Source organism: Mustela putorius, unplaced genomic scaffold (assembly GCF_011764305.1).
Source record: "Mustela putorius furo isolate JIRA1106 unplaced genomic scaffold, ASM1176430v1.1 tig00000765_pilon_pilon_pilon, whole genome shotgun sequence".
NCBI classification, from domain to species: domain Eukaryota; kingdom Metazoa; phylum Chordata; class Mammalia; order Carnivora; family Mustelidae; genus Mustela; species Mustela putorius.
Window position 1 is genome coordinate 1,424,087 of NW_025421470.1, and position 14,585 is coordinate 1,438,671.

At 54.6% G+C, this 14,585-nt stretch overlaps 2 long non-coding RNA genes across 2 annotated transcripts; both read left to right on the forward strand.

Annotated features, from left to right (window-relative positions):
* The first annotated feature begins 49 nt into the window (after nt 1-49).
* Nucleotides 50-3,888, forward strand: LOC123393181. The gene is made up of 2 exons (XR_006607910.1): nt 50-3,322; nt 3,636-3,888. It is a non-coding gene; the product is annotated as an uncharacterized LOC123393181 (long non-coding RNA).
* A 5,551-nt stretch (nt 3,889-9,439) lies between these two features.
* On the forward strand, nt 9,440-12,989 carry LOC123393182. Its single transcript, XR_006607911.1, has 2 exons — nt 9,440-9,741; nt 12,484-12,989. It is a non-coding gene; the product is annotated as an uncharacterized LOC123393182 (long non-coding RNA).
* Nucleotides 12,990-14,585: the final 1,596 nt, after the last annotated feature.

Consider the following 14,585-nt stretch of genomic DNA (forward strand, 5'->3'; position numbering starts at 1 on the left):
GGTCCTCCGCGCCCGCGGCCCGGCCGGAAACAGGAGCCGGGCGGCCGGGATCCGCGCTCCTCCCGCGCAGGCCGCCGACGGGGGCGGGGCTAGCACGCGCGCCCCGCCCCGCAGCCTCCGGCCCCGCCCCACCGCCGCGGCGGTCCTGCGATCTGCGGCCGCGATGGACGAGGTGCGCCGCGGACCGAGCCTGCTGGAAACACAGCAGTGTGTCGGCCCCACGGCCTCGTGCCTTTCAGAAACGCGCCGGGGGAGAACAGGACTCAGAGGCCGGGGCCGTGCGGGCCTGTGTGTGCCGACCAGCGGAGTCCGGTGTGCGGGAGGACCCCCGGACACCAAGGGGAACCCCAACAACCCGTGGTCCACGCGGCGCGGCTGCTTTCATCCGCCCTGACCGGACAGTTACAGCGCTCACTCACTCCCCCGAACGGGCCCTGGAAACTGGCACAACCCGCCCCTTCCCACCCCAGCTCCCCCAGCCCCGGTAGGGCGCGGCAGGGTCGCAGGCTGGGGAGCCCCGCTCTCCGGACAGCCCCGGTGCTCCGTGCTCGGGGCTGCAGGGCCTGCGGCCCGGACGGCCGCCTTCAGGAGAGCAGCCTGGGGGGACTCCCATCCCCAGGGACCCCGTTGTGCTGCTGGGGACGCAAGGCTGGCGAGTCCAGAACAAAGTTCAGCGCAAAAAGGGCTGCGGTGGGGGCCACACGGGAGCCCAGACTCAGCCAGGACACTAGCCACACCGTGTCCCCCCACAGTGGGAGTCAGCACCACGGCTCAACCATGGCCGGAGCCCGGTGGAAGCCCACGCGCACCGATGAGTCTGGGAAAGGAAGAGCCAGCTGCAGGCAGGGCCGGGTGCCGCTGCTCAGGAGGGACACAGAGGGGCTCCCCAGCAGGACACTGGACAGATGACCACATCAGCCGCTTAAGGCCAAGGTGATGGGGTCTGTGATTGACTCAAGGCCACGTAAGGGGCTGGAATCTGTGTCCGTTTATATATTCAAGGCTTTACTGAGCACACAGTGTGCTAGAAGAGGCAGGACTATGGCAAGTGGGCACGTCCTACTTGTGGGGAGAGCAGGTCCCTTCAGGGTGTCTTTGGCCAGGCTGTGCAGGAGCCCATCGGTCCCGTTCCAGAATGGCCCAACAGGGAACCAGGCGGTTCATAGGTGCAGAAGGAGACACCAGGCCTGAACATACAGGGGTGACTTCACAGCATGGACCTGGGCTGAAGCCACAGAGAAATGTCCCGGGAAGAAACCCCAGAAGACCCTCTCAGGCGTGACATCCCCGCGGTAAGAGCTGCCAGCGTGGGTCTCTGCTCAGCATCTGCCGGCCCAGGTCGGTGGAGAGGAGAGACCGGCTTCCTCTGGAGAGGACCTCCTGCGAGGCGGTCAGCGGCGCGGTGGGCACTCAGCACTTGGTCAGCCCTTCAATTTTAGGGCCTGCGTTTTGCCTCCTCTGGGCTGTGCAGGTTTTCTCCACACAGACAATCGTGTCCGACAAAACGGATCAGCTAGGAGTTTTCCAAAGTCCCGGGGCCTCTTCTCTCTCCATCTGTCCCATGGTCCCCCTGGCTGACCTCCTCCTGTCCACACGTCCCACGCCCGACCCTGCTGTCCTCACATTTCCCTGTGCAGCCGGATCTCCCCATCTCCACCCGAAAATGTAGTAAAAATCTTAAAACAGAATCCTCCCCCTCCTCCAGCCCCCGCCCCGCCCGGCTCTGCTCTCGGTCCGGGAGACCCCGCCCCATCCGCTCGGCCCTTCGAGGCGCTCGGCGGGGACCGCGATTCTTCGCTTTTCCTGCCTCATTCTTGGGTCACCCGAGGGCGCTCGCGGCCCGCTCTGCGCGCATCCTGGGCTTCTGGGTTTCCGGGCGGAGCTGGGGGGCCGTGGGGCTGCCGGAGAATCCGCTTCCCCAGGGCCTGGAGCCCCTTCGACCTCCGCCCTCGGACTGCGGACGGGCCGTCTCCAGACCGCCGCGCGCCGAGGCCTGGGGTCCCACGCAGCCGCGGAAGGATGGACCCCAGGAGGTGCTGACTCCCCCGCGGCCCTTCCCTGTCCCCCCGGGCCCTCAGTGAGGCACTTCCTAGTGAAGAACCCGTTCCGCAGACCCCACCAGGCTGCGCGTGAGGGTGGCCAGCGACCGCTCCCGGTAGGGCAGCCCCTCGCAGCTCGGACGCCGCCGGTGCCGGGTCACAGTCCCGGAGTTGGGACTCCCAGCCCTACCTGGCCCTCGGCCGCTGCCCTAACCCTGCCCTCGCCAAGTGCCCAGGGTCAGGTCTTCCTTCCCGGGGTATCATGGCCACCCCCTTGCCACCAGCCAGGGCCAACCTGGGTCCAGATAAATTCGCCCACCGCTCCCCACTCAGCCCTGGGACTGTGTCCTCTTCAGCCCGTTTCTGCCCCTCTCCCCGCACACTCTGCTCCCTCCAACCCCTTCCTGGCCTGAGTCCCGGTCTCAGGGTGCCCCCAGGCCCCACTCCTGGCAGGAAGGTCCTTGCGTTCGCCCCTGGGGAGCTGTCCAGGCTTGGGGTTGACTTGGCAAGGGAGGAACTTCTGGGGCTGTTTCCCCATCTCCGCAGTGGGGGTGCCAGTGCGGGGGGTCTTGGGGAGACAGAGCCCCAGGCGCCCGCAGCAGCCGGCTCAGTGGGCTCCAGGGCCCTGCGAATGTAGGCAGCAACTGTGGCCTGGCTCGCGGCTCAGGGTCGGCGTGGGGTTGGCAGGGCGGAAATCCTGAGTGCGACCCCAGCCCGTCCTGCCCCGCGCGGGTGCTCGAGGGCGAAGGGACGGGAGAGCGTTTTCCCTCCCCTCCTCCATCTCCCGGACCCTCCCCAGCGTCCGGCACCAGCGACTCTGGCAAGGAGCTGCCGCGCCGCAGGGCGTGTGGCTGACACCCGCCCCACTGGGCGCGCAGTGCGCTCGATCGCCTGCCTGCAAACTGGGAGACTAAGGCAGGCGCCGGGTCCCGGGGTCCTCCGCCCGGTCTCTGGGCGAGGAGCGCCGAGGCCACGCCCAGAGCCTTCTCCGCGACCCAGAGGGCACACGCCCGTGCTCTTTGGCTTGGCTTCGGGCATTTCAGGGGTTAAAACGGTCGGTTTGAATCTCTGCGGGACCGCTGTGGTCTGAACGTCTCCGTAACCAGGGGAATGTCCGGGAGTCGGGCCGCACGCGTGGCTCCTGGACAGTGCGGCGGGGCCCCGGGCCGTGCGCGCGTCTGCGGGCTGGACCGTCCGCGCCTGCCCGCGCCCGGGAATGCGACAGGAAGTTCAGATGCTAACGCTCTGGGGCTGTGCAGTTCCCGAATTTGGAAACTTTCAGGGTAAAAATAACGCGTCCAACTCTCTGCGTGATGCCAGGGTTGACCGGAGGAAGTGGTGAGCCAGGGGTGGGGGGAAGAGGCCCGGGGAAGTCGCGATTTCGCCAGCGCGCTCTGCCCCCAGGGGCTGCGGCGGCGTGGGGCGTGGGGCCCGCCCTCGCCCTCCCCGGGCGGCCCCAGAGCCCGGGCCCCAAACGTCCAGCTCGGTCTCTGCTCCTCCTCCCAGCCCTGCCTCCCCGGAGCTGGGCAGAGAGCCGCTTCCGACGTGGGCCCGTCGGACCAACTGTTTATAGTTAACGTCCTTTTCCGATTCCAGAGTGAACACCTGCACGTCGGAAACGCTTTGGAAAACACAGAAACCTACTGTAAACAGCTACAATCCCTCTGACCCCCTTGCCCAGAGGTGCTGGGCCATGACGTCCGTTCCTCCCAGCACCTTTCCCCCACCTGTTTGGGTCTTGCCGCCTTTTTAAAAATGTGAAATTTTCATGTTGCTCAGGCGTGAGAAGGGGTAGGTCTCCCTGGAGCCCACCCAGCACACAGCCCTGGGTCTCAGTCCGCCCCCCACATCCTACCCATGCAAGCTTCAGGGCGCAATTCCCAGGGTGGCCAGGGTCACACCCAGATTAGGGCAAATGATCCAACCCTCCCTCCCCCCTCAACCTGAGCCTCACCGCAGCTTAGGCGGCTCCTGGGTGCTTCCCCACGGGAATGGGATTTTCCTCTCCTACCCTCTGCTGGATCTTATTCACCAGCCCTAGTGGGCTGGGCCCTGGGCGCTGGGCCCTGACCCCTGCCCCACCTCCCCCTTTCCAGGCTCTTCATCTCTACCCCACCTTCCAGGAACTGGGCTAAGGCCTCACAGCCACCTGCCCAGCGGGGGCCTGGCACTGCCTTTGGGGCTTCCCAGAACCCAGTGGCCCAGCACTGCTCACCTGCCTGCTCCTCTGCGGGCCACAAGCAAGACTGACCACGGGCCCGCCCGCACGCTGGAAAGGTGCTCCTGTTCTCTTGAGAGAGAAAACAGGAAGAAGCGGACGGAGAAGGCTGCCCCCAGCCTGCAAGGGCTTCCCAGGTGGCGGAGGGTGAGATCTTCCCGGATAGCTCCCTGTGGGAGCGCTCTCGGTGGGGACCCCAAACCAAGGCGGGGACGGGAAGCAGGTGGGCAGAGCTGGAGCACTTCACGGGAGACCGGGAAAGGAGGCCCCTGGCCCCAGCTGGCTGCCCAGGAGGGTGATGTGGACCCAGGGGGGACAGGCCCAGGAACACCAACCTCTGGGGCTTGGGGGGTGCTGGTGGGGAGCTGGGGAGCGGAATGAAATGCCTGGGTCTCCTCTGCGGAGGAGGAGGAGTCTTGAAACTGGTGTGGGAGGCCAAGGGAGAAGCTTTTGGAGAGAGAAAAAAGGCCCCTAGGGTTGACTTCAGCTTCCTGGGATCCGGGTTCTGTCCCGGCCCTGAGGCCCTCCGGCCCTTCTTCCCCAGCACCGAGTGCCTTCCTAGTGCAGGCCCAGCAGCCCGGGGCTCAGAGTCTGCTCGGGGCTCCGGACCCAGCGTCCCATCAGACCCCCGGAGCGGGTGAACCAGACACTCGGGCCCTGCCCCCATCGGGATAGAGATCCTCGGGCTGGGCGTGGGCCCCGGGTCTGCGTTCCTCACACGGGCCCTGCCCAGTGCTTAGGCTGGGATTTCCAGGTTCCTGCGTGTACTTCCTCCTCTCCCACCCAGCGGCCTCCCCAGAGAGCCCCTGGTGTGGAGCAGGGTTCTGCCTGCTCTGAGCCCAGCTAAGCTTGCTTACGTGCAGTGGGTCCGAGGCTTCCCTGGTGTCGCAGAGCAGTTTCCGCGGCACACGTGACACACGCCGCCTGCTATTCCCGCACTTTCTCTGGGCCAGGCCTGTTATCTGTCCCCGTTGGCCCATAACCTCACACCCACGGAGGGGAGGCCAGTGATCACTGACCTCATGGACGAGGGGGAGCCCAAGGCCAGAAGCGACTGTTTGTCACCGCAGCCAGAGGCTGGACAGCAGGAGAGGGAGAGAGAAGCTCAAACAGACCCTGCCCTGAGCACAGAGCCCTATTCGGGGCTCGATCTCACAACCCTGAGATCATGACTTGGGCCGAAATCAAGAGTCGATGCTTAACCAACTGAGCTATCCAGGTATCCCCAAAAGAAATTTTTCTATAACTTCAGGTATAGACACTCCCCTCAACAACAACAGAAAAATCTGCTGTAATTTGATTGAGAGCTCCATGCTTCCTGGGACCTTGTGGCTGCCATCTTTCTGATGATTTGCAACTTCACATGTATTGGGCACTTGCTGTGTGTGCCAGGCCCTTTGAGGAACCCTTTCATATTCATTTGTCCTCATAGTGCAAGGGGGGGTGAGGGAAACGGGGTCCAGGGAAGAAAAGGGATTGGCTGTCTGGAGACGACTACCGCTACCAGTGCCCCGTCTGCCGGACCCCAAGTCCATGCTCCTCTCTCAGCCTGGCATCCCTGCCCCCAAACCAGGTACCAGTTGGAAGGTACAAAGTTGATTTGACAAAGGCAACCGAGACGTCCAGTGGGCACATGTCCCTAAAGATGTCCGAAAGGGGCTTTATTTGGCATTGGAAGAAATGACAGATTGAACAGGAAATGGCAATCCGGTAGGTGCCGTAAAGAGAGAAATGACCCTGGGACCTGGGTTAGGGTTAGACGGCTCGCCTGACCTCCTGGAACCCCCACCCGTCAGCCCGGTCTTCATACTGAAAGGAGAAATTCGATTCCAGGGGACCGGGAAGGCATTATGACCTTCCTGTTGTGGTAATGAGGATGTTAGCTTCTCACACCCCAGCCCATCACATCTCTGTAGAACGATGAACAGTTTCATTTTTAAATTATTGTTTTTAAAATAGGCACCATGTCCAGCATGGAGCCCAAAATGGGCCTTGAACTCATGACCCTGAGATCAAGACCTGAGCTGAGGTCAAGAGGCAGATACTCAACTGACTGAGCCACCCAGGTGCCCTCCAACAATTCCATTTCTTTCTCTCTTTTTTAAAGATTTTATTTATTTATTTGTCAGAGAGAGAGCGAGCACAGGCAGACAGAGTGGAAGGCAGAGTCAGAGGAAGAAGCAGGCTCCCTGCGGAGCAAGGATCCCGATGTGGGACTCGATCCCAGGACACTGGGATCATGACCTGAGCCGAAGGCAGCTGCTTAACCAACTGAGCCACCCAGGCGTCCCAACAATTCCATTTCTAACCTGGGTTCAGTGCTTTGGTTATTCTGACAGTGTAACTGTGCGCTACTGAGCCAAGGGAACATTCTAGAATTACATTTTCTTCCTTATACAACTTATGGCTTTCCCCAGCGTGGATGATCGCTTAACTTTTTCTGGCTCAATCTCCTTTGCTGGAGCCAAGTCTTCTGCCCTCCAGCAGGTCCTCAGTGTGACCTTCCACAAAGTCAAGTCTGTTGGTTAATCTTTCTGTTCTGGTGAGGGTTGGGCAGTCCCTGCTCAGGCCATAGGCCAGCCTCTGCCCCGGCCTCCTCAGGGTGTCTTTCCTTTAGCCGGGTTGTAAGGAGGAAGCCAGAAAGAGGAAGACTGAGGACAAAAGACCTTCTGCTTGACCTGAAGGCGTAGTTGGGCCGTAAGTGAGGATGAGGACACAGGCCGCGTCCAGGACAGCAGGTGGCTGGAAAGGGCCAGGCCCTTAAACATCTTCCCTAGCTTCTGCGCTCGCCTGGCTGCCCTAGCACCCGTGTGGCCTGGACTACAGTAAGGATCTCTGTGGCCCTGGCAGGGTGACTTTCTGCTTGTCGGTAAGGATTTGTGGGGGCCCCGGGGAGAGCACTGTTCAGAGCCCCTGGCAGGGCCCACAGTGTTTTCCGCTCTGCTCTGCCCACCCCCTGGGAGCATGTTCGGGCCTCCTCTGCAGCTGCAGCTGCCTCTGCCGGCTCCTCCACCCCCTTCCTGCCCCACAAAGGGAGCAGCGGCTGAATCAACATTGCAGAAGGAAGTTACTGCGAAAGAAATGAAAAAGAAAATAAAAGTGAAGATCGGGGAGCGGTCACGAAAGGACAAGCGCTGGGGCAGACGGAAGTCGCAAAGGGACGCAGGATAGAGGGTGTCAGCTGGGAAATGGTGTCACGGCCCTGCTGCTGGCCCGAATGCCACCACGCCACGGCACCCTCTCAAGGGCCAAGCTTGTTCTGTGCCCTTTTATTTTTTTTTAAAGATTTATTTATTTGAGAGAGAGAGGGAGCAGGCAGGGCACTGCTCAAGCAGAGGGAGGGGCAGAGGGAGAGAGAATCCCCAGCAGACTCCCGGCTGAGCACAGAGCCTGGCTTGGGCTGGATCTCAGGACCCTGAGATCATGGCTTGAGCCGAAATGTAGAGTCAGACGTTTAGCAGGCGGAGCCACCCAGGCGCCCCTGCTTTCTGCCTTCTGAGCGCTGGGTTGTGTTTCCCCGGTGCCTCCTCTGATGACTGGGTCCCCCGTTCTCGGGCTGGCGCGTCACACCCGCACAGCACCATGGGCTGCGCTGCCTTGATCTCCAGACTTCTCCCGGCTTCGGCTAAGACACCGCAGCGTGCCTGAGCGTCTCTATAAAGGGAGCCTCGCTTTGGCCATCATTAAACTATGTCTTAATCTTTGAGACCCCTTAGTGCTGTGTATTGTGGGAATGTGGCTGGGGGTGGGGAGTGGGGCTGCGGGTGTCCCGGCCAGCATTCGGGACAGCCAGAGAATGGAAACAGCCTGCCTCTTGCGTCTCTTTCTCTGTTTTACATCAGTTAGGCTGCCCGCTTCCCCCCCACCCCATGCCCAGAATAATCTGAGGGACCGCCGCTCTTTCTGCCTTATAGCACTGTGACATGCTCGTCCCTGAACTGGGCCATGGTGTCCTGGAGGGAGCAGGCTACGTGCCCTCTGGGCTTCTAACACAGCACTGGGCCAGGCAACACGTCCTCAACGAACACTGGATGAAATGGAGTTGATTTTCTAGAAGGCTAGAGGGAAGTGGCCACAGATGGAATTTATTGGGACTTTGGGGAAAAGATTTTTCCCAGAATTCTGTTCTTCCACCCCTGGCTTCAGCTTTTTTCAAAACACCAAGCCTCGTCTCTCATGCTCACGCCCCACAAAGGCTTCCGCTGGTTGGACCATCACTTCCTCTGTTTCACACCATTATTCCTGGATGGAGAAACCCCTTGGCACGCACCCCAGGACTCCCTGTCTCCCACCTCGCTGCCCTAGTCACTGGCACCACACCCGGGTCTCGCCTGCTCCATGGTGTTGGGGACTGGATGCGCCATGGTCTTAGCTAGATGTTTCCCCATTACTAGATGTAAGTTAATTACGTTATAGATGCTAATGACCCAGTAAAGACACAGACACTTTGTGGTCCTGGTTGTGGCCACCAGGAAGAACACACGGTGTGCATACTAATACTAACCGTTTACATAAGTGACGCCAACTGCCCCCCCCATTACCGCATCATCTTTCTGAGTTAGCCCCCATGGGGAATGGATCTCGTGTGGTTTTGGGGTCTGTCTTCCCAGTGTCCACTGAGTCTCTGTTCTGTTGACTTCCTTCACCTGAAGAATGCTTGGGATTCACTCATGTTGTTGAATTTCTCATACAATCACGTAATGCCATCAATTTCCCTCTAGGCGCTGCTTTACCTTCATCCCATAGTACGACCGGCAGCATATCATTTCATTCCATTCAAAATATTTTCTTTCTTTTTTTTAAAGATTTTATTTATTTTTTTTGACACACAGAGAGACAGCAAGAGCAGGAACACAAGCAGGGGAAGTGGGAAAGGGAAAGCAGGCTCCCCGCCGAGCAGAGAGCCCAATACAGGGCCCAATCCCAGGACCGTGGGATCATGACCTAAGCCAAAGGCAGATGCTACCCAGGTACCCCTCAAAATATTTTCTAATTTACCTTGAGGCTTTTGTTTGACCCACAGATTATTAAGAAGTGTGGGGGCACCTGGGTGGCTCAGTGGGTTGGGCCTCTGCCTCCAGCTAAGGTCATGGTCTCAGGGTCCTGGGATCGAGCCCCGCATCAGGCTCTCTGCTCAGCAGGGAGCCTGCTTCCTCCTCTCTCTCTGCCTGTCTCTCTGCCTACTTGTGATCGCTCTCTCTATCAAATAAACAAATAAGATCTTTATAAAAAAAAAAAGTGTGTTGTCTCGTTGGCGGTTTCTCTACATCTTTCTGGTTGCTTATTTTCTAGTCATACTCCACTCTGGCTACAGAGCGTACTGGGATGGCTTCGGCCCTCTCGGCTGCGTGCAGGCGTCTGTCTTCCTTGCTGCAGGTGCCACGCACACCTGTGGCTGCCGGCGGACGCAGCAGGTCGCCCGTGTACTTGCTGCACGTGTCTCCGTTCTAACGGACTGCTGAGGGGGCACCGACATCTGCAGCTGTAAGTGTGCATTCGCCCCATTCTCCTTGCAGCTCTGATTGTGTGTGTGTACCATGAGCCTGTTGTTAGGTGTGTGCCCATTTACAAACCCTACATCTCGTGGAATTGGCCCACGGCGGTTAAGTAAAGCCCCACCAGACTGTCGATGGTTTTCACTGCTGCGACAGCTACGGTGATTGAAATCAGCAGAGAACTTCCCTGTTTTCCACCGATTAACATTGCTGGGGTACATCTCCTTCTTCCTTCTTCTCCCTCTATCCCTATCTGTTGCTCTGTCTTTATTCCTCAGTGTCCATATTTCCAGCATCATTTCCCTTGGAAATCTTAAGATTGCTTTTAGAGCTTATCGGCTGGAGACTAATCTTCTCACTTTGCCTCCATCTGAGACTGTATTTACTTCTTCATTTGTGGGAAATAAGAGAACTGCAGGAGAATCCAAGGCTGGCAGCCCTTTTCTTGGAGCACTGTGCCACTGTATCCAGGATCTATGATATTTTTTAATGATTTACTTATTTATTTTTGAGAGAGAGCAAGTGAGTGGAGTGAGAGGCAGAGGGAGAGAATCTTCAAGCAGACTCCCCACTGAGCAGAGAGCCTGATATGAGGCTCAATCTCACGACCCTTGAGGTTATGACCTGAGCTGAAACCAAGAGTCAGATGCTTAACCATCGAGCCACACAAGTGTCCCTGCGCCTATAGTTTCTGATGCTGCAAACCTCTACAGTTTGCAGTTACTCAATGCTTGCTGCTCTGCATGGAATGTGTCATTTTTCTCTGCTTGGTTTTAAGAATTTTTGTTTTTTTTTTTTTTTTTTAAGATTTTAATTATTTATTTGACACCGAGAGAGAGAGATCACAAGTAGGCAGAGAGGCAGGCGGGGGGTGGGGGGCAGGCTCCCCACTGAGCAGAGAGCCCGATGTGGGGCTCAATTCCAGGACCCTGAGACCATGACCTGAGCTGAAGGCGGAGGCTTTAACCCACTGAGCCACACAGGCGCCCCTCAAATGCTTTTTCTATCAACCGTTCACTTCTGTCCTTCTGGGACTTCAGTCATGCAAATGTTATCCAGCCTCTGTCTTTGCCAATCTCTTGGTCATTCATAATGGTCTTCAAGTTCACTCACTTTCTTCCATCTCACCATTCTCACATTAAGCCCATTCGATGATTTTTTTAATCTCTGTTACTGTATTTTTAATTTAAATCCCATCTTACTCTTTTTCATAGTTTTTTTTTATCTCTGCTGAAAATTTTTACCTTTGTATTTGTTTCAAGAGTGTTTTCCTTACTTATGGAGCATATTCATGAGAGCTGATTTAAATGCTTTCTGTGATAGTTTCAACACCGGATCATCTCAGAGTTAGTATCATTCATAATTTTTTCTCTTACAAATTCCTGACATTTTCTTTGGTGTTATTGTCATGTGAGTACTTTTGGACTGTATTTTGAACATTTTGAGTATTACCTAATAAGTCTCTGGATCCTATCAAAATCTCCAACCTTGCTCATTTTGTTTTTGCTGTCAGATCAGCCTGATTAGAAGCAGATCACAAGTTCAGACCTGCTTCCTGTAGGCTGTGGTTCCCACATGAGATCAGTTTTCACAGTCTTCACAGTGTTATTTGGATACATCTCACACTTGCATGCCCCTGGGTCCATTCTTTGACCTTGGCAATGGTCTGTACCATGTTTCAATGCTGTGAGAGAGAGTGAGCACACATTTCCAGCTCAAGGGTGAGTCTGGAACATCATACTAAACTTCATGGGGATCTTTTTCTAGACCTCCTTCTTATCCCCTACACTCTTTGCCTCCAGAGGCCTCCCTCCCTGCTCCTCTGGTTGTGAAGTGGGGGTTGTAGTCCCCGCACACTGCTGAGTATCTCCGGTGGCTACATTACCCTGGGCCACAGTGAAGATTGCAGTAGCTTCTGCTGAAATAAAATAAAATAAATAAAATAATAAAACAAAATAAAATAAAATCTTCTGCTGCTCCCACCCTCTTGGGAGCACAGGTTTAGGGCAGGAATTGCCTCTAGGGTAAGACTAGGACAAAGAAAAGCAGGCATTTCTCCCTCTCTCTCTATCCATCAGGGCATCTCTTCCCAGCCCAGAGTCCAGAAAGGAGGGCTTCTCTTGGCCATATGCACCATGCTGTTCTGGGGTGCAGGATACCTTGAATTAAGCCAGTGGTTTGGGGGGCAGGACACCCCCATATCAGTCTTTCATCAAGTTTTGATATCTTGTCCCTATCTTTCAGAAAATTGTTCTGTTTCATTCTGTGTGGTATTTTTAATTGTGATCAGAGATGGAGGGCAGTGTGCTTGTTTGGTCTCAGGAGGGACTGGAAGCTCCTGGTGACTTCTTTTTACTCCTAAATATTCTTCATTTTGTTTCATTTGTTACAGCTTCATTAAGGTAGAATTTACATGCCTACATTCACTAACTTTAGGTATACCACTTAATGATTTTAGCAAGTTTACAGAGCTGTGAAATCATCACCACAGCCCAATTTTAGCACATTTCCGTGACCCCACACTCCTCTTGCTCATTTGTAGTCCCTGTTAGTTCCTTAAAAAAAAAAAAAAAAACAAAACTCAACACTACAGCAAAGTGTGAAGACCAACATCATCAAACACACATACCCACCGTCCTAGTCTGTCGGATCTTAACGTTTTACCTTACTTTGCCCAGCATTTTTTCTTCTTAAAATGATAAAATTGAAGGTCTCTGTACTTCTCTTCCAGGACCGCTGTCCCCTGTGCCTTCAGAGGTGACCACTGCCCTGAACTTAGGATTCATGGGCATGTGGGTGTCTCCAGCATCACGCAGGCTACGTGGTCACACCATACAACCTACTGTAACTCGTGCGTAGGTCAAGGTTTTGAGATGTGTCCTCCGGATACACACAGCTCCAGAAAAATACTTAAATTCCCACGCATTATCCCGCCATACGAACATACCATAGTGTGTCTACCGGTCCTACATTAGGTTTGCTGCCAGTGTCTCAGGATGCTGGGTTTTTTCTTCAATGTCACCCTTTGGTTAACACCTGATTTTCTTATACTGTGCCCATGAATTTGCCTCCTTGTGACCTTTGTGCTTTAGGGCATGTCGAGATGTCCTTTGTGGCTTAATACATGATCTGCTCGTCGGTTACAGAGGCCGTAACCCTCAAAGTGTTCACAAGCCTCCTCTGCATCTGTTTCATCTGTTCATTTCTGAGAGAAGGACATTAAAGATGTTTGCTGCGTTTGCATCTGGGTCCTTGGCTTATGTGTTTGTCAGTTTCTGTTCTATGTGTTTTGCAGCTATTTTTTTTCTTTTCTTTTTTTTTTTAAGATTTTATTTATTTATTTGACAGACAGAGATCACAAGTAGGCAGAGAGGCAGGCAGAGAGAGGAGGAAGCAGGCTCCCTGCTGAGCAGAGAGCCCGATGCGGGGCTCGATCCCAGGACCCTGAGATCATGACCCGAGCAGAGGGCAGAGGCTCAACCCACTGAGCCCCCCAGGCACCCTTGCAACTATTTTTAATTTGTGGATGATAAATTCCATGACCTCCATCATTCCTTAAGCATTTATTACTTTTTGCCTTGAATTATACCTTTTTTATTTATTTTTTTTTTTTGAGAGAGAGAGAGAGAGGAGAGGGGAGGAGCAGAGGAGAAAATCTGAGGCTCCATGCCCAGCGCAGAGCTCAGTCCCAGGACCCTGAGATCGTGACATGGGCTGAAATCAAGAGTCAGAGGTTTCACCAACGGAGCCCCCCCGGGTGCCCCTTGAGTTACACCTCTTGATATCATGTGTACCTAATTGTTAGTATTCCCTGGCATGTGATGTGTCTATCATCCAGTCCTTTATTTTTGACCTTGAGTGTCTGATTTAAGTTTATCTGATAGACAGAATTTTTGGCACTTTTTCCTTTTTAACTGTGGTAAAAAACTAAAACAAAAACGTAACATAGGGATGCTTGGGTGGCTCAGTCAGTGAAGCATCTGCCTTTGGCTCAGGTCACGATCCCAGGGTCTTGGGATGGAGTCCCGCATCGGGCTCTCTGCTCAGCGGGGATCTGCTTCTCTCTACCTCTCCTCCTTGCTCATGCTCTCTCTCTCTAAAATAAACAAATAAACAATTTTAAAATGTTAAGAAAAAACACAAAACATAAATTTAATCATACATCCCACCATCTTTTCCCATTTTTGAGTGTGCAGTCCAGATGTTCTGTCCACATTGTGAGCAAACAATCTCCAGAACTTTCTCATCTTGCAAAACTGAAAGCATCCTCCTTCAGCAAATTTACACTTCTTTTTAAAGTTAAAATAAATTTTACTCCAGAAAAATGTACAGTCTCAACAGTTGACAGAACAGTTTCATGAATCCAGATGCCCTCAACATTTGGTTCCACGATCGTCAACTTGGCCAGTCTTGTTTTCTTTATAGCTTTACCCACTGCTGGTGCAAAATGAAAAAAACTTTTTAAACATTTTAAAGAGAAAGGAGAAGAGGTTGACTGGAGCGCGTGAGGACAGCCGCACAGGTCGACCGCGCTCAGGGACCCGCGTTGGTGCGGAGTTATGTGTGTTTTTACACGGAGCTCCCCATGACCACGACGAAGTGCATTCCAGAAAACAATAGACTGTCTTATCTTTAACCCACTCCTAGGTGCCATGATTCCTGAAACTCAGGAATATTCTAGAACATTCTTAGTGTATGTGATGCTATGTGACTTCAATCTTATAGGAGTCAGGGAGGGTTTTTTTTGTTTTTCTTCTTTTTATGCTTAGAATGCTCCTTTTTGGTTATTTTTTCAACGAAGCAGATATATGGTATGTGCTTGGGGCAGAATTG